Consider the following 26,015-nt stretch of genomic DNA (forward strand, 5'->3'; position numbering starts at 1 on the left):
TCCTAGACACAGACTGTAAAATGAATGTCCCAAAGAAGTTCAAAGAGCTAAGAGAAGACATGGACAAGGTCGAGAAAACTCCAGAGCTGAAAAGTGCAATAACTGAAATTAAAAATTCACTAGAGGGACTCAAAAGCAGATTGGAAGAGGCAGAAGACAAAATCAGTGAATTTCAAGACGGGACACAAATTATCGAGTCCGAGGAACAGAAGGACAGAAGATGGAAGAAAAGTGAACACCATCAAGCAGACCAACATACGCATTGTGGGATTATCAGAAAGAGGAGAGAGAGTAAAAGGGGCAGAGAAATTATCTGAAGAAATAATGGCCAAAAACTTCCCAAGTATGATGTAAGATGTAACTATAGACATCCAAGCTCAGTAAACTCTAAAAAGGATAAACTCAAAGAGATCCACTTGAGGTACATTATAAACAGTCAAAAGACAAAAAAAAAAAAAAACCATGAACACAGAAAGAAAGAAGCAGTTTATCACATATGAGAGATTTCCAATAAGATGATCAGCAGATTTCTCAACAGACGCCTTGGGGATCAGAGGTGGTGGGCAGATATATTCCAAGTGCCAAAGGAAACACCTACCAACAGAGCACCCTATGTCTGGCGAAACTGTCCTTCAAAATGAGGGAGAAATTAAAACATTCCCACATAAACAAAACTGGAAAAAGTTCACTACCACTAGATCTTCCCTGCAAGAAATACTCAAGGGAGTCCTGCAGGCTGAAAAGAAAGGACTCTAGACAGTAGCTCAAAGCTGTGTAAAGAAATGAAGATCTCAGTAATGATAAATCCGTGGGCAATTATGAAAGGTAGACGTGGGAAGAAAGGATGGAAGACGGCTGACTAGAGAAATCATTTGCCAGATCATCTCGGAAAGAAGGAAAAATTTTAGATGAAAAAGACATAGCTCCGGTGCAATTCTGAGGGGAAAGTGCCAGAGAAACCAGAGATTCCACAGGAAGACATGGAGCAGAGCGAGGAGGAGCAAGACTTCGGCAGAGATCAGTCCCCAAGGAACCTGGAGCCCCATGGAAAGGGCCAATGGGAGTGTTTGTTTTTCCTGCCCTCACACCCTGGCAGACTGCAGGCTCCCAAGCGGTGGAGAGCGTCTCTACCCTCGCAAGCCCGAAAGCGGCTGCTGCCAGTGAACTGGAAGCTTCTTAAGAACAGAGCACTGGGCTGCCAGCCTCTTTGGGGTCACTGTCCCTCACCACAGACACAGGATGAGGTGGTGGGCGCCATATTGCTTTCCCACCCTTTGTCCTCCCCAGGGAGATTCAGCCCTTCATTTTTCTTGTCACTGTTCCCCACACAAACATTTCCCAACCCCTGCCCAGACTGCAGCGGCCATACGGGGCCGGTGGTTCCCAGGGGAACTGCGTGGTCCCAGAGCTTGGACATGCAGGGTGGGCTGCCTTCGTGGGAGAGGAGAGTGCAGCAAGCCAGGGGAGCCCCTTGGAACAAGGACAAGGAGGACCGGCTCTCTTCCATTCAGACTCTTCTCCTCCTCCTCCCCTCCCTTGCCCACAGCCTCGGCAGTTCCCACGTGCGTCGGCACGGGCGCCCCAGGGATGACTGAGCTGGGGCTCTGGGAGTGGCTTCTTCCCCTCTGTGGGCACATGCACCACACCAAGCTTCCACAGAGAGTGGGGCACACAACACAACTTTCCTCCTAAAGACCTGCCGGGGACCAAGAGGTGCTTGGATTGCAAGCTCCCTGCCCACCAGCCCGCCCTGGTGCTGCTGCCTGGCTGCCCCAGCCGAGCAAAACATCCCCGAAGCAGAGGGGCATGAAGCCTGCTTGAGCACGCCATGCGCACCTCGGGACCAGCATGCTTCTCTCTGCCACAGTCGGGACTGAACCTGGGGGATCAGAGGACAAGTCCAAAGGCTGGATCCCATTTTCCCAGGACTGGATCGTGTTGCCTGGTGGCAAAAGGGAAGATACGTGAACTAATCTTGGGAGGTGAGGGAGCCCACGTGGGCAGGACCGAGAGGAGAGCACAGTGTGTGATCAAGTCCCAGTGCATTCATGGAACACCCCTGCCCCCGCAGGAAAGACAGACCTTCAGTCTGGGGTGGCATCCTGGGCAGGGAAGCTCCCAGCCCTAGGTGCCATTGCTGCTGAGCTCAGCTAGTCTGGGCTACTGCCTGTGTCCGGACGCTGGAAGGAGACCTCGGGCAGGGGAAGAGGGACAGGAGCGAAACCCACTCCCAACAGGCAGGCTGTTAATGCCAGGTGGACCCTCCCCCATGAGCAGACTTTTTGGCCGGGTGGGGCCACTTCAGCGCCTCCCTGGTGGCCTACCCCAGTGACCTGGGAGCAGACTCTCAACCCCTGCCAAGACAGCTCTTGTGTCCCCCTTTGTGGAGGCTGAAGGCAGACCAAATTACATCGTACTGCTAAGTGACACAGTGCCAGCCCCGAGAGCTGTCTCAGTGGGCCTGTGGCTGTCATTCATCTTGCAGCCATGATCGGTCTCTTGCAGTCTACCATACTGTCATCTGAAAGAAGTCAGACTTGGAAGCGTGCTGACTGAATGACACTATTTACATAAATTTAGGGAAAAAATCTGTGGTGATACAAGCAAAGACAGCAGTAACTTGGGTACGATGGCTGGGACAGACCATGAGGGAGGCTTCCAGGTTATTTTTATCTTAGTGTTGGTAACATGAGTGTGTTTTCTTTTTACAAATCATTCATTCATTCAAATCAAATCATTCAAATCATTCATTCATTCAAACCCTACACTTTATTTATTATTATTATTATTATTGTGTGTGTGAGACAGAGTCTCATTCTGTCACCCTAGGTAGAGTGCAGTGGCATCATAGCTCAAAGCAACCTCAAACTCCTGGGCTCAAGCTATCCTTCTGCCTCAACCTCCCGAGTAGCTAGGATTACAGGTGCGCACCACCACGGCCAGATAATTTTTCTAGTTTTTGTAGAGAAGGGGTCTCACTCTTGCTTGGGCTGGTCTGGAACTCCTGACCTCAATTGATCCTCCCACCTCGGCCGCCCAGAGTGCTGGGATTACAGGCGTGAGCCACCTCACCTGGCCAGCAAGCCCCACGCTTTAGATCGTGCTGTTTAATATTAGTCTCCAATCTTAAAAAAAAGATTATCTTAAGAGGAATGAGAAAATGTTACAAGTTCACAAAGTATATTAAAACCCAGAGAATTAAAGCTGTTCCGTATTTGTTAGCTTAACTTATTGGATTCACAAGCACTGTTTAAATGCTTGGAAGGTTTGTTTGCTAGTCAGACAATTGAAATACAAAAAAAAGAAAATCAAATATATTACATATATTAATTTCATTTAAAATACTTAAGGGAATTTAATGATCTAAGTTTATAATTGGGATCCAACATTAATCAAAGTTGAATCCAAAAGGGATAAAGAAGTTATTTTTTAATGTGTGATTTTAATAAATCAAATAATAATTTTAAAAATGTAAGTTCCTAAGTGACTCTCGAATCATCTTTCCGGTGGACAAAAGCAGCTCCCCAGGATATTGCAAATGTCACGTTGACACCACGTGACACGTCAACACAGCCCCCGGAATAAAGTAAACAAGGCCTGCCAGATAGCATCATCGTTATGGCTCTAATTATGTTTGCCCTTGTGACAACGTTATGACTATTGTCATTTGTCATGCTGTGTGTCAGTCCATTTTGGGTTGCCATAAAGGAACACCTGAGGCTGGGTGATTTATAAAGAGAAGAGGTTTACTTGGCTCAGTGTTCTGCAGCTGGACCAGAATCGTGGCGCCAGCATCTGCTTCGGGAGGGTCTCAGGGAGCTTCCGATCCAGGCGGGAGGGGAAGGGGGCAGGTGTTACAGGTGAGAGCGCAAGCAAGGGGCAGGGGTGCGGGGCTGTTTTTAACAGCCAGCTCTCTCATGAACTGACAGAGGGAGGACTCTGACTCATGACCGCTGAGGGCACCACCTTTTGTGCGGGATCCGCCCCCATGACCCAAACACCTCCCACCAGGCCCCACCTCCAACACTGGGGGTCAAATTTCAACATGAGGTTTGGGGAGACAAACGCCCAAACCACATCATGGGTCAATACGTCTGCATCACAGATTCTCTTCTGAGGGTGGTGTCTCTCGGCCACCTGACCCTCCCATTGCAACCCTGCAGTACAGACAGAGACCCCTGAGCCATCGAGGTGCCTCATGGCGGTAGGTCTGCAGTCAAGACCCTTAAGGCCAGCTCCACCTCAGCCCCATCCCAATGTCGAGGGGAGTCAGGAGTGCCAGGACTAGAGTCCCCTGCCACAGGGGAGGACGCGGCTCTGCAGATCCTCTGGGTCTGAGTGAACAAGGACACGTGTGAAGGTGGCCTCATACAGAATCAGCTGTGTCTAGGGCAGCCCAGCGGGTCCCTACCTTACGGAAGGGGCAGGGCAAGTTGCACTGGGGCTTCCACCCACGTGACTCTAGCAAACTCATGTCCTTCAATAATCAATCCAGAGCTCAGCTGCCTCCCACAGTGGGACGCCTAGACAGGCTCCTGGGACAGTCCTAGACAGGCAGACAGAGGACAGGTGGGTTGGCATTCACGTGCTTGCCAGCTGCCCAGCAAGACACTCAGTCACAGGGAGAGTTCCGACATGGTGGGTCCAGTACAGAAGCTGAGGACAGTGTCCTGGGATCGGGAACCCAGTGGGGAGGGTGGATTTGCCTCTGCCTGGGAGGAACAAGTCCCAGAGGGGCTGTCTCCTGGAGGCCACCATCTGCCCACTCCCAGGCAGAGACAGGGCCAGGCCTTGACCACACCTTGGATACACAGCCCTGCGTGAGCCCCGCTGCAGGCTCCCGGCGTCCAGAGGACCTGAGGGAGGGAGGGACGGATGGAGAAGGAAGCTGAGCCGCACGGCCAGGCCCCAAGGCCAGCAGGGCCGTCACTGCCAAGCATGACATGCTCAGACATGGTGCAGGAGTGTTGCGGAGTGTGGTGTTCCCTGGTCCCCTTCCCGCCTCTGTTGCTCCTCTGTCCACGTAGGAGGAGGAAGATGCAGGCGGACGAGGCTGACGGGAAAGGGGAGAAAGCACGTTCAGGGAGGAATGACCAGGGCGCAGACGGGGCAGGGACCAGTGTGGGGGGCCTGAGGGACCTGCAGGCAGCTCCCGGTAGGAGACAAAGGGTGCGAATGGCTGGTGAGGCCCCACACCTGAGGAGCACTGCTGTCCTTAGAGCTGGAGACAGCCACCAAACAGGTTCTCCTCCTGCTCTTCCAGCTGTCACCGTCCTTAAAACTTCCCTACGACGGGTCCTTTGATCCAAGCCTGGTGGGTGCCCCCCCCCCAAGCCAACCCCCTCAGCTTCGGCCTCCGCCCGCCCCCAGCCCTCAGCCCGGCAAGGCCCCACCCGCTCCTGCAAGAGACGAGGCCGCACCCTCCGCTCCCGCCACCTCCCTCCTGCTATTTCCCCATCTCAGGCCAGTGGGTCCCCACCGCCCAGGTCCATGGGAAAGCGCCCTTCCTGCCACTTCATGTGACATCTGCCACATTCTGGCACAACCATGGGACAAACCGTGCCATCTCCACATCCCTGGTCCTTTGTCTCTGAGCATCGGGGACACTCAAGCTGGCTTTGAAGGGCTTCTCTGAGGTGGAAAGATGTGAGCTCCGTCACAATGTGACGAGGATGCCTCAGAGTCATAACCGCAGCGTGACCGTGTGACCAACCGTCCACTCCCGGGCATGTGCCCACGAGAAGTGAAGGCGGGCGTGCAAGCGGTGCTCGCGCAGGAGTGTTCGCCGCTGCGTCATTCACGGTGGCCCAGACGCAGACGTAGCCCCAGCGGCACACCACCAAATGTGGTGGACACGGAAACACGGCATGTCCCCCCGTAAAAGGGAATGAGGTCCTAACACTCGCTACCTGTGGATGAGCCTTGAGGACATTGTGCTCAGTGGCATGAGCCGGACGGCACAAGAGGTCACATGCTGTCGGACCCATTTACATGAAATATCCAGAAGCAGCAGGTCCACAGAGACGGGAAGCGGACGGGCGGTTCCCAGGGGCTGGGAAGGGCAGTGCGGAGGGACAGCTGATGGCTGTGGGGTTTCTTTGACTGGTAAGACGAAAGGCTCTGAGTCCAGGCGCTGCTGGTTGCTGCACAGCCCTGCAAGTTATGAATGCTTAACGCCTCTAAATTAAGGCACTTTCAAATGACTAATACCATAAGTTTTATGTTATGAGTAATATACTGTTAAAATAATTGAAAAGGAAGCTGTTAGACTAGGGCTGCCCTAACACCCCAGATTTTTACATAAGCAAAAAAAAATTTAAGCTCAGCCAACCACAGGTGGCCAAATAAGCATTAGTTCTATTAATACTACTAGGAACTTTCCACCCCGGGAGAGTTCAGATAAAATGACTGCTCCACTTTAACCAAGCGCACAATCTCTCTGCTTCCACGTCCTCCCTGTAAAAGCTTCCCCTGCAGAGACTCCCTAACCACGGGGGTGGGCGCTGCCCAGTTCACCAGCAGCTGTCCTCTCAAACGGACTCTTTAGGATTTTAATGTGCCTAAGTTTATCTTTTAACAGTATTTTACAGAAAGAAAGAAGAAACATAGAGAGAGGAGGGAAGGAAGGAGGGAAGGAGGGGGGTAAGGAAGGTGGGAAGGAAGGAGGGAAGGAGGGAAGGAAGGAGGGAAGAAGGGAAGGAAGGAGGGAAGGAAGCAGGGAAGGAAGGAAGGAGGAGGGAAGGATCTGGTGATTCCGTTCCTTTCTCCCCTGTCCAGGGTCTCCCGTTAAACACGGGCTCGGTGACATCCTAACTCCCAGCCCCTCCTTGGTCCTTGTGGCTTGCAAAAGAGTGGCCATGGAAAGATCTCCGTGTCCTAATCCCCGGAACCTGTGAACGTGTCACCTTGCATGGCAAAGGGAACTGTGCACAAGTCAGAAGGAATTTGAGATGGGGAGGGGACCCTGGGTCATCTGGGTGGGTCCGAGGTAAGTGGGGTCCCCATACGAGGGAGGTGAGGGACAGACGTGTCCATGGAAGCAGAATCAGCCAGAGAGAGACGTCAGGGCGCGGCTGCCAGCTTTGGAGACGCAGGGGCTGCCGCCACGGGACTCGGCAGCCTCTGGAAGCTGGACAAGGCAGGAAAACAGACCCCCCGGAGCCTCCAGAAGGATCACAGCCCCGAAGACCCACTTTGCACTTCAACTTCCAGAGCTGTAATTTAATAAATCTATGTCGTTCCAAACCACGACGTTTGTGGTCATGTCCTACAGCAGCGATGGAAAATTAGCACAATCTTCACACAGGCTTGGTCCCTGCCATTGCTGGCCGCCGCTCCTCACCGGGGCGCCTCCTTTCCTCACCTGTGGGACTGGCTGGGTATTTCGCCTCCTTCGAGCAGGTGCCAGGGCTGTTCTCCTGCCCCCGCCGTGCAGGGACAGCTCCTTGGGGCCTGCGCGTGTGGACACAGCCACAGCCAAGCTCCATTTCCGACAGCATCTCCCAACAAAGAAGCGCTCTCCTCTCTCCATCGGCTCCTGCCAGGAGGGCCGCGGAGCAGACTGGTAATTATGCAGCCACATTATGGAATCTTCCAACTAAAGGTATTTTAATTACTCCGAGTCCCAGCTTGGTCTCCCGGCCTTCTGATAAGGACGCGGGAGAGAGCACAAATGGGATGCGTCCCAGGACGGTCCTCTGAGGCCCACCTGAGCCCGCTGCCTCTCCCTTCGGAAGGCACTTTAATTACGCCCTGCTAGTCACAGCTCTCCAAGTCTGGGAGGGAATCACATAATCGCTTTAGTGACAATTAAAAGCAGGGATTTGCCTGCAGATCACCCCAGCATCTCCCAAACAGGCCTGGCCATTCTTCCCTTTCTCACTTTAATCCTGTTATCTTGTTTCCTCGGGGGCCTTTCTTCATTACTTCTAAAACCTTATCGGGGAGGAAGGAACAATCAGAACACTCTCTGGATGGTTATCTGGCCACAGTTGGAATCCACGTGGTTGGCTCAGGGACCTTTATGCCCAGAAGATTCCTTGGAGAAGGTTCAGTCCGGGGAAGGAGAAGAGGCTTCTGCCTTAGAGGGCCCCCAGGGCCCTGGATCACGCATCAGCGACTGGTGCCATGATTGACACTGACGCTGTCAAGGGCAGGAGCCCACCGCAGACACCAGGACCGCCTGGTGCCCCTCACTCCACGGGGGGGACCCGGGGCCCAGAGCACAGGAGAACCAGGCCCAGGCCTGCAAGTCCAAGGCTCAGGATCTGTCTGCCCAGACGGGCAGCCGCTGTTTGAAGATCTCAGTGTACTTTAAAAAATTCGTAAAGAAGAAAGCTTGGACAGAGAGAAAGAGCATATTTTACATAAGAAGACAGTAGAACCACAGAAGTCATTATTACCCAGAGGGCCTCGGGAGAAAGTGGGAAGCAGAGCAAGCGGTGTCGGCCTGAATCCAGGGTGAAGACCAACAGATGCGTATGTTCTGAGAGTGTGCAAGGTGCCCGCCCATGCACTGATGCACCTTTCTGGGTGACTCTGTGCTTCTGTCCCCACCAGAGTGAGCGTGCATCACAGCTCAGCACCCTGGCATGGAGCACAGACGCTGGTGGACCACAGGTGCGCCGTCAGTGGACGCGTCCATGATCTCAGCGAGCCCACGAGAGAGTGCAGGTGGGTGCCCCCGTGCCCTCTGCAGATGAGGATGTGTGCTTCAGAGACAGCAGGTGGCTTCCAGGAGGTGGCCACGATGCCCTTCCGCACGCTGGGCCCTCACCTGTCCACCCGTGGCCTCATTGCAGTCTTGTGGAAGGGCTCACTCCCATCGGTATGTTTCACTATGAAATAGTTCGCCATCAGAATATTAAAAAGAAATAATAGAGCAGACAGTCGTGCACCCGCCACCCACCAACCTGCTAGGTCACAGCATAACCGTGTTTGCTTTTTCTTTTTTTTTTAAGATACAGAAAACGCTGGAGCTCTCTGGTTGTCCCTCCCCGGTTGAAGTCCCTGCACACAGCCTGGAGCTCCAGGGGAAGCCGCCAGGGAACCGCTGCTTTCGCAGGGACCTGTGTGTCAACAGAACTCCTGCCCGCCCAGGAGGAGCCGGGACAACAGACGGTGCCACTTCCTAACTGGAGGCCACGAGTACAGCCACCCCCCTGCCTGACGCCCACGCAGCCCCGCGTCCAGGTGACGGGTCACAGGCACACTGTTGGTCTTTCCTGTGCCTTGAGCGCTTATCTGCAAACTGGGACTCCTAAAGTGCCTGCACTGTAGGGGAGTGGTGACGACTGGATGATCCATTCATTCAGAAAATCCATGTTCAGGACAAATGTCACAATTGGCACGCTTCGTGTACACTCGACATTGTGCAGGTGAGTGTCCCACACGCAGCATGTTCAATACACGTGAATTCTTACTTTCTATCGTTTCAAACTTAGATGAATTGTATGAAGCTGCATGTATCTTACTGTTACCTGTTTTCACCCACATTGCTTCTAAGATTTATCCGTTCTGATGGCCAGTTGGACAAAAGCTCAAAGTTGTTAGTGTTGAAACAACGCAAGTGCCCATCAGTGGGGGAACAGACAATAGGTGTGGTCCATCCACGCAGTGGAACATCACTCAGCCGTAGAACAGAAGGGCGTCAGAGTTCCTTGCCCCGTCTCCAAATATAGTCACATCAGGAGTAAGAGCTTCAACATATGAACGGGGCAAGGAACTTCAGTCCGTAACAGGTTGATTAGACACTGGGTGAGGCTAACGGCTGACCCCCAACCTTGCAACCCCAGAGATTAGGGGATATTGATTCTATTGAGAAGCACAGGAAGCGGGTGGGCAAAGTGGTCTCTTAGGGGATGAGGGGACAATTACAAGCTTTCCTCCCTCTGCTGAGTTTGAAATATATCCAGGACAGGCAGCAACAGCCCCTTTGAAGCTCCGTGGAAGCTTCCAGGGCTGGACCTGGAAACAGGAAAGCCATAAACTCACTTCTTTATCCAACTTTGACTCTGCGTCTGCAAAGCAGCCCTAGAACCAAAACAGGAGAGCCAAGTCGACCAGGCTTAAAGGCAATATGAGTTGAAGGAAAAGGAGTTTCTGAAAAAATCAGAAGAACATGGAGAAATGGGAAGGAGACATTTGGAAAGGTGGATGGGGGAGGAAGAGGGTGGCCCTGATGCCATGGCAGACATGTGAAGAATGAAAAGAGACGAGGCTGCGGGGTTCTGTAACCTACCTGGAAAAATAAAAACCAGTAAATGGCACAGTCTGTCAGAAAAACCACACCGGGCAGAGTCGCACAGACAAGCGAGACTTCATTCAAGGCTACTGCAATATGGCAGACAGTCGTAACTCCCTGAAAGGAAAGGCAGGAGCATTTGGAGAATGGTGAGCTCGGGATGAGCTGGCGGCGGAATACCTGGGACACCGCGGGCGGTTGGCCGATGTGGCCGGGCCCTGTGAGTCTGATAACTGATAACTGTCCTTTACCAATGTTAGGCTCCTGCCCTCCCCCAGGGACTGGGAGTCAGGGGCCACCCTCCTGACAATTACATTTCAAAGTGACAGCTCCCAGATGCCTGAGAAAAACACTCCTGGGTTGCAGCAGATTCGATCTCAAAGGGGCAGAGACAGAGCTTACAATTTCAAGTTTTCTGAAGTAACTGCCCCAAGGAAAGGGAGGCTGGTGTGGAGTCAGGGAGAGACCTGCCCAGGGTTTAGCCAGCAGAGGGGAACGCCAGGGCTGTCTCGGCCAGGTCCCAGAAGAGCGGACTGTGCATCCCCGGGCACTCGCGGCTCTGGCCTGAGCGTCCTGAGTGTCAGGCCCTGAAGGCAGGAAGGAGGCGGCCCAGGGCTCCTGGGATGAGCGGGAGTCCCGTGGGGTCCCCGCACACAGTGCAGAGAACCAGCGCAGGGAGACTCACATTCCGGTGTCGGCACACACGTTCTATTGTCGCTGTTCCCACTCTATGGATGAGGAAACAGACTTAGGAAAAACAATTTGCCGGTGGCGCCCAGAGCTAGACCCGGGATTGGCGTTGCCGGATTTTCTTCACTCCCGTACTCGCCATTTTCTCGGACGTTTTCTTGTCGTGTGCACCGGGCGGACCAAACAAGAGCAGCGGTTGCATCTGCAAGCCCGCGCGAGGGCGTGCGCCCGCAGCAGAGTCTGCGTGCAGCTGCCACGTTCAGCCGCAGGCTCCCGGTGCGATGGTGGCCAGTCAGGACACTGAGAGACGGAGTGGCAGCAGACGACGAGGTTTAGTGACAGAGCAGCCAGACCGGGAGGTGGGAGGAGACCTCACATCCGCCTCCCAGGGGAGTTGGGGACAGCGGCTTTCTGGGGTTTGGACGGGCAGTGGGCCAAGGGGCGGGGTCGCTGGTTGGTCGGACGTGAGGGGCGAAGTCGCTGGAGGAGAAGTCGGAAACAAACTGCGTCCTCGCGCGGGCTCGATCCTCGTCAGGGGCCTCCGAGTTGGTTGGCACCATGTTGTCCACTGGAACTGAAGGGCTGAAAACATCTTAAGCAACTTTTAAGCCACAAGTCTCATGATTCTGACCTCCGAGATCCTATCCACAGTGGCGACGGGGAAGCAAAGGGTCAGGCCGTGCGACTTTGGGTTAGCAGACAGCCGGAGGGAAGGGGCCAGAGAGCAGCACAATTCACCTGCAACCTGGCGGGTCTTTCTTGTTAATTCTGCAGGGACAGTTTCACCAGCGTGAAGCAATGAGGCCCTGCCAGGCGGGGTCAGGCATGTTTCCTCACGACGGTGACAGCAGAGCCCTGCCTGGGTGCCACGGCCACCACGGCAGCCGCCTCAGCGTCCCCAAGCCTGAGGGCCTCAGGCAAGCCCCACGCAGCGGTGTGGCAGGATCCAGGGAGGCTGGGCTGCCTGCAACAGGTGCTGCCTTCTCGGTCACGGAGACTTGGGTGGCTGAGAGTGCCGGGCCCGAGCGCCACACGGCACGAGGCTGAGCGGGGAACGGGGAGGCGGGAACGCGGTGGGTGGCGAGGGAATGCTAGCGGGACCTACCTGCCACCTCTGAGTCCAGGATGCCCCCCGAGCCCCACCCTGGAGGCTCCCATGCCCTGGACACGGGAACAGCCACTTGTCCCGGGATGAAGCCCACTCAGAGCAGAAGCCCAGGAGGGCCAGGTGGGAGGAAGGCCGCCCACAGGCTGGCCCAAGGCCCAAGCCTCGGAAGTGGAGATTCGGGCGGCTTCCCTGGCCAGCCCGGAGTTTTCACTGATTTATTCTATAAAGGGGAATCGATGTCTCTGATGGCCCTTCTCCCGTCATTGTCTTCTCTGTAGCTTTGGCCCCAATCCAGCAGCCATTTAGTCTTTGTGAGTTGGGGACTTTCCTACATTAATATTCAAATGCTGTTATAGTTATCGGTGACGCTTATTGAGCTGTGGCTGCACCAGGTACTTAATATGTGGACCTCATTCAGTCTTCAGGGCACACCTGTGCTCTATGCAGGGTGACTGTCCCCATGACCTCAGAGGAGGAGCCCGAGCCCCCAGCAGGGAGGAGGGACGTTCCCAGGCCCGCAAGGCCAGAGGCGAAGGCTGGATGTGAACACGACATCTGACTCCAGAGCCTGCCTATATTTGTAGAAAAATGATCCAAACCTTGGAACCAGGCAAAAGGATGACTTTCAGCACCACACTGGGATACGTCCGTAACAGCCCACACACGCGCCATTAGTTCTTTGAGGATGCTCCTCTGTTTGCCTTGCTCTTTGCTATTGATTAGGACTCCGAATCAACCTGACTCCGAAATTACGTATCAGGTTGTGGATTTTGGCCGAGCAGAGATGCAAATGGCTGCTCTCTGGTGAGGAAGGAAACCCCACAGGCTGCGACTCCGCGGCCCTGGAGGACACTAACCAGCCTTGTCTCTCATGGAACAGGCTTGTTTCAGCTCACGTGTCCCGGTTACCATCTAACACCTGTTCTTCAAATTGTCCTTGGAATAGTTGCGCTCTCCTGCCAGCTCCCTGTTCAGTGAGGTTAATCTTTGACAGCGTTCACTCTGCGCTTGTAGGACAGCCCTATTTTTAACTTGTAAGAATGATGCTTAGGTTGCTCTTAGCCACTGCCGGGAAGTTGCTCCTGCTCAGAGGTCCAGCTTAAAGGCACCTCCTCTTTAAGCTTTCTCAGCCCAGCCTTCACCCTCGGGCCATTCCGCCCACATGGCACTTATCTCTAATTACGCCCCATCTCCATCAGGTGCGTGCAACCCCATCTCCATCCGGTGTGTGCAACCCCATCTCCATCAGGTGCGTGCACCCCATCTCCATCCGGTGCGTGTGCCCCATCTCCATCCGGTGTGTGCAACCCCATCTCCATCAGGTGCGTGCAACCCCCATCTCCATCAGGTGCGTGCAACCCCATCTCCATCCGGTGCGTGCACCCCATCTCCATCCGGTGCGTGCACCCCATCTCCTCCATCTGGTGCGTGCAACCCCATCTCCATCAGGTGCGTGCAACCCCCATCTCCATCCGGTGCGTGCAACCCCCATCTCCATCCGGTGCGTGCAACCCCATCTCCATCAGGTGCGTCGTGCAACCCCCATCTCCATCAGGTGCGTGCAACCCCATCTCCATCAGGTGCGTGCAACCCCCATCTCCATCAGGTGCGTGCAACCCCCATCTCCATCAGGTGCGTGCACAGGTGCGTGCAACCCCATCTCCATCCGGTGCGTGCAACCCCCATCTCCATCAGGTGCGTGCAACCCCATCTCCATCAGGTGCGTGCAACCCCATCTCCATCAGGTGCGTGCAACCCCCCATCTCCATCAGGTGCGTGCAACCCCATCTCCATCAGGTGCGTGCAACCCCATCTCCATCAGGTGCTTGCAACCCCATCTCCATCAGGTGCGTGCAACCCCATCTCCATCAGGTGCGTGCAACCCCATCTCCATCAGGTGCGTGCAACCCCATCTCCATCAGGTGCGTGGTGCGTGCAACCCCCATCTCCATCAGGTGCGTGCACCCCATCTCCATCAGGTGCGTGCACCCCATCTCCATCTGGTGCGTGCATCCCATCTCCATCAGGTGTGTGGCTATAGCACATGCACAGCCCTGCTCACCCCACTAGCAAACAATGACTTCCAATGAGGTGACCTTCACTCATCCCCCTCCTGAAGTCCTTGCACCCCCAATGGACAGAATACAGTTCCACGCCTTCCATTCGGTCCCATATCCCATCACAGGGCCAGCACCTCTCTCCCAGGCTATTGGATGGATGGATGGGTGGATGGCAGCACATCAGAAGGACTGGCTTGGCCCTTATCTACCATGCCACAAAGCTGCAACTTAGCCTCTGAGTCCCCAGGTGACCTTGGGGTGACCATGTTCTCTCCGGCTCTCGCTGTCCTGACCTATGAGCTGAGGGAGTGGATGGGGTGATATCAGATGCCTCTCCTCTCTCTCAGAGTCTCCGATAATAGTATGTATGCCAGAAATTGACTCACAGACAAATCTTTGAACATCCAGACACTCGATGACAGGAAGTTTGGAAAGAAAAAATATTAATGATGTGAAATTCAAAAACAAAGCAAAAACTCTCCCATCAAAATCAGAGTTGTGTTTGTCAGGAGGCAGCAGAAGCCAGAGCTGATGGGATGACATCACCGAAAGCTCACGTGTCTGCACGGGCGAGATCCTGCAACCCGGAAGCCTCCTCTCTCCCCGGGCTCCCAGAAGGGCAGGGAAGGGGAAACTCTGAGGAGACCTGCGCAGAACTTGGCCCTTCCACCTTCTCCTTCCCTGCAAGGGGGGAGGTGGCCTGTGCCAGCCTGGGCATCTGTCCCTGGCAGGGTCAGCCCTGTGTGCAGTGGACGGGTGGGCAGTGTCCAGAACAACCGACCTCCTGCCCCTGCAGGTAATTGGAGAGAGAGGAGCTAAGAGACTGCCATTTCCCCTCCGTGAGTAATTTGACAGTTTTGACAGAGAAGGGAACTTTCCCTTTGCTTCCGCCTGGGAACTTGGCTGTCTAATACAGAAATCGGCTTCCATTCCCATTTCAATGCAACTGACTCCAGCTGCTGGGCCCCCGTGGCTCTTTCCTTTCGAATTTGCATGGCAATGATTGGAGACTGCAGGGGATTGGAGCCAATTTTTTAGCTGTGAGCTTATCAATGCAGGAGTCTGCTCAAAGTTAACTTCATCTTGTCCCAGGAAAAGCACCCTCCTCCTTCCCCACGCCCAATCTGATACCCACTTCAAAATGAAAAGAAGAAAAGTTAATAAAAATCAGAAGGCTCGCTAGACAGAACACTTAGCATCGCTGCGGTGATCAAAAATGTGTAAGAATATCTCACGGAAGACGTACACAGAGCTCAGATTAAGAAATTCTGTCCCTGAGAAACAGGCGGCTTTGTTCTTCAAAGCTCTGGGTATCAAAGTCTCCTGGAGAAAGAGGAGAAGTCGGTGGGAGATGGAAATTGGGTTTTGAAGATGTGTGAATAATTCTCTTCTGGACAGACAGAAAATGCCCTCCAAAGTGCTAAGGAGTTCTCGCCGAAAGGGCAGCTTCCTGGTTACCTTCAGTGACGGAAGGTCCCGGAAGGCCAGGACTATAGACTGCTGGACCCCAGCCCTCACCGACTCTGGGAGAAGAAACTGAGGCAGGGTGGGGAGGTGTTTCCTGGTGTAAACCTTGCCAGGGTGTTAATGTGCTGACCAGACACTGCCCCTGAGGTGTGGACGCTTTCTGGATGTCAGCTGAGCGTCAGAGGAAGTGGGGACTCCATCGGTTCCATCTGTGAAGAGCGGCGGCTGCTGCAGGAGGCTGTGGGTGCAGAGTGAGCCACAGACCAGGCCGAGCTCCCGGCGGTGCCGCGCTCCGTGCAAACCTCTACTGCAGGGAGTAGGAGGCCATCTCAGAAATGCACAGGCCAGGCCTACAACCCGGGTCTACCAGCCACCAGCCAGGGGACCTCGCGGCTTACCTGACTCTCCTCCCAGCATTTTCATCGGTCGCCTTGGCTGCTGCCGGCATTAGCTTCTAAAACACTCACAAAGCATTTAGGACGGCCCCATGACCTTCACGAAATAAGATGTTCCCCCAGACCAACGTCCTTCTCATGCCCCAAGTCCAGGAGACAACAGAAGGCTACAGGGGAGGGGCCTGCAGGGCGGCGTCTGCCCCAGAAAGGGACTGCACCAGGTCCGGAGGCCGCAGGTCCCAGGCTCTGCAGGCGGAGCTCGCACCTGCTCACACTGGCGCAGAGGGACCTGCTGGGAGCGGAGCCCAGGCTGGCCCAGAAGCACGAAGCAGGGGTGTGCACGGCGCTGGCCACTGCGGGTAGCTACAGACCCCGGCAAACTTGCCGCCCAACCCTGCCCGATTTCCCCCAGGTTAACGCATCCGTTTGATGTCATTCCGATCAGAATCTCATTAGAGCATTTCCACAGCCTGACAAAAAGATACTCAAATTTACCTGGAAAAATAAATAGCCAGGACTAGCTAATAAACATTGTGAAAAGGGAGAATAGTGGGAAAAAGACTTTCATGTCCAACCCAGGCTGCATTGTTACTCATGACAACGACGGCAGTGGGTGGGGCCGGCGTGCGGGTAGGAAGGAGTAAACTTCCAGAAACAAATCAAAGAAAATAAAGAATTTCAAGGGAGGGAGATGGCTTATTTGATAAATGGCCACGAAAACGTGATGTGTAGTCATTCAGACAGAAACGAAGCGCAAGCCTTATCTCACAGCACGGACCAAAATAAACTCAGACGGTTCAAAACTTTATAGGAAAAAATAGGAATCGTGAAACTTATAACAGAACGAAATGTAGGACATTGTTTACCTCATCTCAGAGTAAGCAAGGTCCTTCAGAGGAAAAAAGCCAATATATTTATAGAAAAATTTATATATTAAACTGAATAAAGATTAAAACACCTTTTGCCAGAAAGTTGACACAAACAGAATTCAGAGGAAAAAACCAACAAAATAAAAATTTCATCACAATATATGACAGTTGATGTACTTAATAGATAAAGAGCTCTTTGTATGCAAAAAAATGAAATAATAACGCAAACTGCAAAAGGAGCAAGGAGGATTATCTGGTAATTCATGACAGGAAAAGTAAAAAATACCAAAGAGAATATGTAAAATAGCTTCAGTAGTAACCAACTGCATGTTGCTTACCACGGTGAACAAATTTTTTACATTTTTATTTTCCAAAAAGGAATCACTTGCCTTAAATGAAGCTTCTAGAACAGCCATAACAGCAGCCTGTGGGGGAAGACCCCCAGCGTCCCACCCCTTCCCCGTCAAGGCCCCAACTTAGGGGAAGGAGGCCTTCACGTGTGATGCTCGAGTCTTCTCTTGAGTCCTCCATTTTTACAACCAAGTCCAGGGCCTGGTCTCCAGCTGTTTCTACACGGCAGCCAGGGGTTCTTTAAAGAGGGGCTCTGACTCGCACGTTGCCTTAACCAGTGACTGATCGACCTCAATCTGTCATTTTCTCTCTTCTGAACACCATCCTTTTCTCTTCTATTTCTCTGTTCTGGGAAAATGGCAGAGGTTCCCCATGAGCCAGTGTAGACGCTTCCACCTGCTTCTGATCCCTGTTTACCCAGGTGGGAGTTTGTACAACTGACAGCCCCCGAACACGGGAGACCAAAGATTCTCCACTGTCCCCAGCGATGGGCCTCAGCCCCGCCAGCCAGCCAGAGAGTGAGGCCACCTCCAGAGTCCCATCCTCAGAGTCCACTCCCTGGGAAGCAGCTTTGTTTTTTTCTTTAATTTAAGGAAATTTATTCTGAGCCCAGTGTGTGTGACCTTGGCCCTGAGAAACACGTCCTCAAGAGGTCTTGAGAAAACACGCCCCTTGGGGCACAGCTTCTACCTAGGGCGGGTGACTTGCCGGCACAGAGCGCCAGCTGGGCTGTTTGCTTTGTGATCCCAGCAGCCGGGCGAGTGGACGGCCCCCGGGTGAACAGAGGTGACGGTGATGGTGACAGTGGTGGGGACCAGGTATGTCATCATCAGTTACGACTGCCGCTGTCGTGTTTCATTTTCTCAAGTGGGAGGAGAGGCCATGATGGTTGCCATGGTGTGAATCTTGTGTCCCCCCAAATCCACGTGTTAAAATCTCAATCCCCAACATGCTACTGTGAGGACACCTCTGGGAGGCGATCAGGTCGGGGGAGCCCTCACGAATGAGATCAGTGTCCTTAGCAAAGGGACTCCAGAGAGACCCCTTCCCCTTCCACCACGTGAGGACACGTGAGAAGGCGCCACACGTGAACCAGGAAGCCCTGACCAGGGCTGTGCCTCGCTCCCGGACTCCCAGCCCCCAGAGCTGCGATGAGTAAATTTCTAGGCCCTTTGTTACAGTAGCTCGAATGGATCAAGACAACAATTAACTGAGGGACATTATGCATTTGCGCCCTTCCCTTCTGAGTGTTCACAGGACCGGACTCCGGATTTAGCCCTTGGAACATCTTAGAAAACTAGGTCACAACTTCCAGTACCAAGACCTTCCTCAACACGTGCAGAAAGCCAAAGGATTCCCCACCGTGCCAGACGCTTTCTGCAGACACTCAGCTGTGCTCCTGTCTGTGGCAGGGGCTGGACTCCGTCCACACTCCCCAAGTCCCTGTCAGGCTCTCAGGGTTCTGCCAAGAGGGACACTTGCGTGAGAGCTGGACAGCAGACAGCGGTGGCACACGTGTGGCAGACTCAGAGCGAGCGTCTGCGGGTCCCCTGCCAGATGCTGAAGGGGCTGAGGTCACAGGTCCAGCTTTCCTATGATGCACACACTCCCCGCGCTGCCGGGGACCAGCAGTTCCTGCCCTGAACCTCAGCCCCAAGCCCTTCCAGCGGTTTGGAAAACATTTGATTTCCTGATTGAAACACCCTTCTCGAAAATCCTCAAGCAGTTTCTGTTTTCCTTTCAGAACCCTGACAGATCCAACTCGTGACACTCCTCCCCATCCCAGAAACAATAATGACATTTAAAATGGATTATGGATCAGGAATCTTCAGCCAGACAAGCTACTGGGATGCTGGGATGTGTATGCAAAGGGCACCCGCCAGGGCGTCTGGCCCTGAGCCCAGAGGCACCAGAGAGGGAATGTCCCACTCCTGCGACATGGCCCTCAGGGTGTTAACCTGAGGATCAGACCCCAGCAGGGTTTCTTAGAGAGAAAAACCCTTTTAGAATGTGAGGGGGACTCAAAACAACGATTATATTATCACATTACACGTGTCACAGCCTACAGTGGCGACCCCAGCTGCTGCAAGCCCGTCCTTCTGAACACAGCCACTGCAGTGAACGTGCTCCGTCCGGACCCGGCTATTACGGGCACTGGACCACAGGGCTGCCGAGATCACGCCCTCGGAGCCAGTCACTGCCCCAGCTTTTGCTCTGTTGTGACAAGGAAGGGCAAACCTCGCCGCCTGGTCAGACACCCTTGAACTGGCGTGCCCCGGGCTGTGTGCAGAGAAAGGAGGCGCTTGGCCAGCATGTGTACCACGATCTGGCTTGGAAGACACACCAGGTCCCCAGGGCCACGTCACTATGACACTTTGGAATATCACCCAGCAGCTGGGAGGCCCAGGCATCCTTTGGGTCATTCCCAGGGCCTGGCATGCTGACCACGGAGGGGACGTGCTGGCCATGGTGGGGACGTGCTGACCACAGAGGGGACGTGTTGGCCATGGTGGGGACGTGCTGACCATGGAGGGGACGTGCTGGCCATGGTGGGGATGTGCTGACCACGGAGGGGACGTGCTGGCCATGGTGGGGACATCCTAGCCACGGTAGGGATGCTCCCGTCTGGCCAGCAGCAGTGTAGCCATGAAGGCCACTTCTGCTGCTCATCCCTAGAAGTGGTCACTTTGATAAGTGACCCCATTCCACTCCAAGGACAGGAACAAAGATGAGTTCTCGACAAGAGAGCGTCGTCTCCACGGGCTCCATCGCAGGCCTGGCACGGGCACCCAGGCAGCAGGACCTGCCTGAGGCAGGTGCCAAACACCCCACGGCACAGCCCCCAAACTGCATGAGAGACGCGGTCTAAGGACATGATGAAGCCGTGGTTTTATTGCACAGGGTGCTGTTGTATGTGGCAATATGAGCCTCTTGATACCTTAAAATCCAGGTAATCATAAGGTGTGTAATAGAAAAGTGCAGACAAAAAGCCCACCCTTTACATAGAGCAGGGCCCTGCACAGGATCGGAGTGAGACGCGGTGGTCTGCAGGTGGCGCAGAGCAAGGGAGTCGCGAGGGTGGAGAGTGAGGGGCGGTGGGCTGTGCTCGGGCTCTCTGTGGCCCCCCCCGCCCGCGAGCTGGCGCGACCCGGGGCTGTTACACGCACAGACACAGCAGCCTGGGAGTCCTCGCGAGTGCCGGCTGCGCAGCCCTGGGACAGCCCTGCTCCGCTCCTGCGCGGCGGAAGGGGTCTCAGAATGTGAGGTCTGGGCTGTTGCTGTGGGGGACACACTGTCTCTCAGGAACTGTGGGGACAGGTCCCTGTGGCTGCTGGGCAGAGAGATGCTTTGGCAGCTACTCTAACTCCCCCCAGGGACCTCAGCTCCCTGCCCCTGGTGTAATCCTCACCCGTGGTTCCCGTGGTTCTCTCTGTCACCAATCACATGTGCAAAGGGGGACAGGAGACAGGGCAGGGTGGAACCAGACGTCACCAGCCCATCTGTACTTGCCACTCTTCTTGACCTGATTACTTCGCCTGCCTCTAGGTTATGAGACCTTCCCGACCGCGGGCGGTGGCGTTCCCCTGCCCGGCAGCTCTGGAGTGCATTTGGTTAGACACCGCCGTCACCAGCAGCCGAGCCGGAATCATCATTTCCCCTTGAATTATTCTGCCTTCCGGCATCCTGTGTCCTTCCCGGAGAGCCTGGTGCGGCCAGATGACCCACGCCCTGAGGACAGGAGTGACGGTAACCTGTTCTCTCAGACCTCGCAGGTCAGAGCCACTACCCGCTGCTCTCCACATAGAACCAGCCGCCAGCCACCGTGCGGACTTGCCTTTTATAATTTCCTCTGTGTTCCTATCTTTTCTGTGTCGTCTATGCATCCGTTGTGCGTTTGTGTTTGTCTTTATGTGGACACTCTGCTGTGTCCCACAAAAGATTTGAACTCCCAGCCCCGGGCTCGGTCAGCTCGTGCCTCAGTCTCCCCGACTTCCTCTCCTGGGACATACTGGCTACAGTGCTGCCATCTGGATCTTCCCACGTCACTCCCTCCCTGACACCCAGAACGGCAACATGGAAATCGAGTGGCTCCCGCCGACTATTTCTGAGGGGCAGAAATGACCTAGGAGGTTCCCCGTCGCCGCACGGCCCTGACTTGCATTGCAGCGTGCCTTGCTGCGCCCACCCGCACCGGGGACCAGCAGCACACGGGACCGGGAGGGTTGTTCCCAGACCAGCGCCTGGCTTACCTCAGCGCAGCCCTGTGCAGCAGCGTGTTCCGACGCCATTCCGCCTTTCAGCACGGCTGGGGACGTCACGACCCCTGCGCTGTGGGCTCACACCTCGGACCGCCTGGCCCTATTCAGGGTGACTCCAGTAAATTCACTAACCTCTCAACGCTACAGTTTCCTCATCCAGAAAACAGGACCCACAACAGAACCTGCAGCAGAGCAAGTTCCGAGGCATCAGACACATGAGCTGCTTACTGTAGAAAGCTCTTGACATCATTCCTGGCACGAGATGAACACTCCATCGATGGTACTGCAGTGGCCTTGGGTTCTGTCATCACGAATTCTTAGACCAATGCTGGCCTCCCTCTGACCAGCTGGAGCAGGCATTGTCTTTTTTCCACATAGTTGTGCTATTGACCCTGAACCTTCTGGAGAGTTCTATGAGGGCAATAGCTACGCGTCACCTGGCCCCCACCATCATTCCTCACAAAACCCCACACATATTAGGATGCACAAATTTTAGGATCCCAGTTCATTCTTGATGGAAGCCCACCCTGGAGACAGCAGAGAGACCACCTAGACCTGCATCTGGGCCTCTCTGAGGTGGCGTCTTCCTGAGCAAGAGTCTCTGGGAAATGATGTCGCATGGTGGTGCTTTCTCCTCAGCTCTATGATCTCCATAGTTGATTAGAAAAGAAAACAAACTAATTAACCTTTTGAAAACATTCCTCTAATCAATCACGTATTTTATGGTTTCATTAGCTATGGGGCCAACTCAACCAGGCAATCATAATTCCTTGCACACCGATTTATAAAGGATGGCTATGGCCACCTGCTCATCAGCAGTGTACGGCAGGAGTACTGCTGGAGGTTAATCCCTTTCTCTAATTAAACTCCATTGGGCCATCCCAGGCGCCCACGGTGCCCTCAGTCTCCTGTGGCACACTGAGGGCTGCTTGCAGCTTGGGACTTTTGCAGACGGTTGCTTTCCCTTCAGCCTTTGCTGTGCACCCTGAGTTTCATAAGAGGTGGCTGTCTTAGTCCACTTATTGTTGCTATAACAGAATTCCTGAGATCGGGTAATTCATAAAGAAAAGAAGTTTATTGGGCCCACTCTGGAGGTTGGGAAGTTCAAGACTGAGCAGCCACATCTGGCAAGGGCCTCACGGTGCATCATGACATGGTGGGTGACTCCACGCGGACGGAGCATGACAGGAGCCTCACTTTACAACACCCTGCTCTCATGGTAACCGATCCGGTCCTGGGAGAGTGAGAGCTCACTTTCTTGAGAAAGGAATTAATCCTCTTAACAACCTAATGACCTCTTAAAGGCCCCACCTCCCAACACCACCACGAAACTCACATGAGCTTTGGTGGGGACAAACAACATTCAAACCATAGCCTGATTTTTCCTGCGTTGTTTGACTTTATCAGCCACCAGTGAGGACTTTCAATCAGGCAACCGTTGACATTCTCAGGAACACTCTGCACATTGCAGCAGTTTTCATTGAGGTGCATGTTGTTCTCAGCCTCAGCACGGCCAACGCCAGGGTCGCTGCCAGCACTGCCCCCGTCTAAGGTCACCCTCTCGGCCACAGCTTGGCCTCCACCATATGGCCACCAACCATCAGCCCCAGCTCTCCCCCCAGGAGCAAAGAGGTGGCTTCCACTCGCACTCCCATCTGGCCACCCTTTCCTTCCCTAGCCCCTCCTTGCTTATGAAAAGCAGAAGAGGAAAGTCATCTCCACTTTGGTTTTTTTTTTGAGACAGAGTCTCACTCTGTTGCCCTGGCTAGAGTGAGTGCCATGGCGTCAGCCTAGCTCACAGCAACCTCACACTCCTGGGCTCAAGCAATCCTTCTGCCTCAGCCTCCCGAGTAGCTGGGACTACAGGCATGCACCACCATGCCCGGCTAATTTTTTCTATATATTTTTAGTTGGCCGATTAATTTATTTTCTATTTTTAGTAGAGATGGGGTCTCGCTCTTGCTCACGCTGGTCTTGAACTCCTGAGCTTGAGCAATCCGCCCGCATCGGCCTCCCAGAGAGCTAGGATTACAGGTGTGAGCCACCGCGCCCGGCCTCCACTTTGGTTTTAAAACACTAGAACAAGAAGGACATTCAGAGAGCCAGAATTCTGCAGTCTTAACCAAGATTTCCAAACAGGCCCAATCCCTTCAGCCTGACCTCTCCCTGTGTTCCGTCAGAGGCACCAATGCACTGGGGGAGACTTAAGGATTTTTATAGCTTAAATTGAAAAGAAAAACCATAGTAAATATCAAAACCTTAAACAAAAAAAAAAGGTCCTTGGGAGTTGTAAGAACGGGCATATTTTAAGTACCAAAAAAAAAAAAATGTAAAAACATAATGGATGTTGTTAATTTAGGAAGGGAGACTGATGCTATAAAAGCTAATTTTCCTACCAAAAAAAAAGAGAAAAAGTTCAAGTTATGAGGAGGAGGAGGAAAGACAAACAGAGAAGAAATGGGCCCTAAGGCCCCCCATCTTCCTCTCCCCCTCCCCAATCACACACAACCACACAGCCTCACACCTGGACCCCCCCTCAGGAATCTCTGGCCCAGAGCGGCTCATACAGTGCTGGGACCCGCCTTCCCATCTGCAGGAGTGAGGGGCTTCCAGGTCTTGGGATATTTTCCTGCTATCCCCGGGAAAGTCCTGTGCGGCCGGGATGAGCGGGTCACCCGACAGCAGTGCTCACCTCGAACAAGGTGCCTGGTTCTCAGGAAGGGAGTGGGGCGGGCGCAGATGGCAGGAGTGCAGGAAGGAAGGAACGAACAAGGAAAGCAAATGGCCCTGAAGGGTTGTCGGAAAAGTGTCACCAGAGGCTCGAGAGTCCTGTCACCGGGAACTCAGAGGACGTGTTGAAAGAGCAAAGTGCTGAATCCGAGTGCGAAGAGCTCATGAAATACGCGGAGCAGGAGCACAGGAGGCGGAACCAGAGACATGGGTGAGAAAACATTCACCGAAACGAACACACTTCGCGAGCAGCACAACAGCAGACAAACACTCTGGGACAGGCGTGAGGCGCACGTAGAGATGGCCGAGAAAGCAACACAAAGTAAAACCGAACCGAGCCGAGAGTTTAAGATGATTAGGGAGGCAATGATAGACCCGAAAAAAAAAATCTGAGAGGCCCATAATCATGTCCCTGAAGAACAGGAGAAAACTACAGTAGACAGATGTAATTAAAGAAACTTTTTCTGAAATAAAATAAAACTTGAATCTAAGCCAAAAAGCCCCACCATATTCCAAGGAAGAGCAAGATAAAGAACAACCAGTACCAAGACATAGCCTAAAAATCCACTGGAGTTCAACAGTCACAAACTCATGCTTTGGGCGTGCAGGACGCACCAAGACACTTGCGGAGGAAAAAATAAGAACCCAAATAGCCTCAGCTTTCTCCAAAGAATTATTCAATTCTAGGAGAAAAAAAAAAAAAAAACACATGGCTGTAAAATCCTCAAAGAATTTTTATTTTCTCAACTGAAAGCATTCAGATACCGGAGCAAGAGACGGATATTTTTGAACAATCGAAGATTCTAGGAATATAATTCTGGTGAGTAGGGAGGTAATTTGCAACAGAGGGATGGATGTGGGGACTGAATGAGCTTCGCTGCAGCTTTATGTCCTAAATAAGCATGGGAATTATGCCTGTAAGATAGACAGCGAATATTGTGAATCACAACACAGAAATAACGTAACCAATACAGGTGCCAGGGTAAGAGAGAGGAGCTAGACAGTGGAAAAAGTAAATTCTAGTGTTTCCGTGTTAGTGGGCTCAAAAGATAACATATAAGCTGATAAATCAACCAAAAATAAATAATTAAACTGTCAAGTAAAAGAACAACCCTCTAGTGGCACTAGGTCCAGACAGTTTCAAAGATGGGTTCTGGGGAATCTTTAAGAGAAGGGTATTCCAATAGTGCTTGAATGGCTCCAGAGGACAGAGAAGGGGAAGGAAGCTTCCAGACTAGTTTGATGAGGACAGAATTATAGTGAAACCAAAGCACTACAAAGAAAACACAAGAAAGAAGATACTAATCTCACTTATGAACATCCATGTACAAGGTACTAGAAACACCCTGAGTATCAGAAAACAGAATCCAACAATGAAATAAAAGAGCCCAATACATGGCAAAGTGGAGTTTATTCCGGGAATTCAGCAATGGTTCAATGTTTGGAGAATCAACGCAACTCACCGTACTAATTGATCAAAAGTGAAAAATTGTTTGATTAATTCCAAAGATGCTGAAAAGTCATTTAAGTATATTTTTAATTTATTTTCGATAGGTTAAACTCTTAATAACACAGATGTTATGAATACTCTTTGCCACGGTTTTGTTCCTTTATATATATACTGGCGTGAAAAAAAATCTCCAAGCCAAATGATTCAATAAAAATAGAAAGAGAAGAGCTCAGGTTTCACAGGAGAGACCTGGAGAGAGAGTGTGTGGCGCTGTGTGTGAGTCAACCATCTCTGAAAACATTAACAAGAATCAGGAGTCACTGGGAGCCTTTTGGGGCAGAACTGGGGAACAGGGATAAAAGAAAGACTTTTTTCCTATGTTCTATTAAAACT

The sequence above is a fragment of the Propithecus coquereli genome, unplaced genomic scaffold (genome assembly GCF_000956105.1).
Source record: "Propithecus coquereli isolate 6110/MARCELLA unplaced genomic scaffold, Pcoq_1.0 Scaffold480, whole genome shotgun sequence".
Taxonomy (NCBI): Eukaryota; Metazoa; Chordata; class Mammalia; order Primates; family Indriidae; genus Propithecus; species Propithecus coquereli.